This window comes from Pagrus major, chromosome 16 (assembly GCF_040436345.1).
Source record: "Pagrus major chromosome 16, Pma_NU_1.0".
NCBI lineage: Eukaryota > Metazoa > Chordata > Actinopteri > Spariformes > Sparidae > Pagrus > Pagrus major.
Genome location: NC_133230.1, coordinates 283,332 through 284,913, shown reverse-complemented (window position 1 = coordinate 284,913; position 1,582 = coordinate 283,332). Strand labels below are relative to the sequence as shown.

Genomic DNA, 1,582 nt, shown 5'->3' with positions numbered 1-1,582 from the left:
ATGATGTCACACCAGTGAAGCAGTCAGTCTGGTGTTGATTGGTTGTGTCTGTTGCAGCAGGTTGTCAGCTGTAGTTTTCAGGTAAACACAGCGACCTGTTCAGCTGTCAGCATCAGTGTCTCTGGGCTCGTTAGGTGGAGGACAGGGTGGTGTCTGCAGGGTGGGCTGCTGACGGGCTGCGGCTCAGTTGTCTGCAGTGTTCAGCCAATTAGACAGAGGAGGCGGGACTGACTGCTAGTTCAGAGAGGTTGTTTATATTCTCGTTTTAGATTAAATAAAAACAGCAGAAGAAGAAGAAGAAGCTGATTGGCTGCTGTGATGACAGTAAATGCCAGTAAAACCTGCTGCTGCTGTTAGCCTGTTAGCTCCTGCAGTTTATGTTTACAACCAGAACTACTTCCTGTTCCCTCCTGCTTGTAGCTGCACCGCAACAGGAAGCGTCAGCGGGCAGATGTCAGTCTGACTGCAGATTAAAGGGTCACTCCACCAGTTCTGCACATTAAAGTGTGTTTCCAGATGTTGGTGGCTGCATATGTGAATACAGTAGCATAAAGCCTTTACTGGTTCCAGAGGAAGCTGTATGTCGTCTGATGCATAAATTGTGGTTCAGTTGCATTGTGGGTAAAGTAGGCAGCAGGTTTTGGTCCATCCTCACACTCTTGTAACACTGTTGGACTCATGACGGACAGTTTCAAAACAAACTAGAGACGACACCTTTTTATTCCACACATTCCTCTTCCTTTTTAAAACCTGGAGCCTACATTACCCACAATGCACCTGAGCCACTGAGTGACATCATTGCAGACAGTTTATTCACGTATGCAGACGAAATCCTGAACTGGTGGAGTGTCCCTTTAAAGTTCTCCTTCAGGTGTCTGCGCTGAAGCTCCGCCCCCTGCTCTGACTCATACAGGTGTGTGTGGAACAACATGGATGACCTCTGTGAATGTAGAGGTGAGTCAGCTGTTGTTGATGTTTACAGTCAACATGTGATGATGTCAGCTGTGAAACAAACAATCGGACTCTTTTTAAAGAAAAATATTTTTCTGCTACATTTATTTTTTCCTGTTTGTTCCCAGAATGCACCTGTGTGTGTCTGTACTGGTCCACTCGGACAGAACTCTGCTTACATTTATTTATTTATGATTTCACAAAGAAAAGTTTAAAGAAACAAAGATTTCTGTAACGGGACGTAAAACTGATCCAGAATCAGACAACTGATCAGGTCTCTACAGGAGCTCTGATTGGCTGTTTGTTAGTGAAATGCACCCTGGGAGTTGTAGTTTGTAGTTCTTATTTTCTGTCCTAGCTGTTCATTTTCAGTTCTGATGGATGTGACAAACTCTTGATGATAAAATGTCTTAATCAATAAACCTGATGATGATGATGATGATGATGATGATCTATAATCTGCAGGGCTGATGGATCAATAATGTTGATGAGAAAAGCTTTAGTGTGATCAGATTGGAGGATTTGTGTTCCATCTCATTAACTGACCTCCTGTCAGCTGTGTGAAGGTGACCTCACTGATGATGTCACAGACGGCTCAGGTGATACCATGATGATTATGTGACTGTTCCAT

The 1,582-nt window shown here is 43.9% G+C and overlaps 1 protein-coding gene across 1 annotated transcript in view; it reads left to right on the top strand.

The window, feature by feature from the left end:
* The window catches only part of sstr1a (somatostatin receptor 1a), a 2,744-nt gene extending 1,507 nt beyond the window's left edge, over window positions 1-1,237 (top strand). The window contains exon 1 of the mRNA XM_073483969.1: window positions 1-1,237. This exon is cut by the window's left edge and continues 1,507 nt beyond it. The gene's annotated coding sequence lies outside the window, so the exon portion shown is untranslated.
* Window positions 1,238-1,582: the final 345 nt, after the last annotated feature.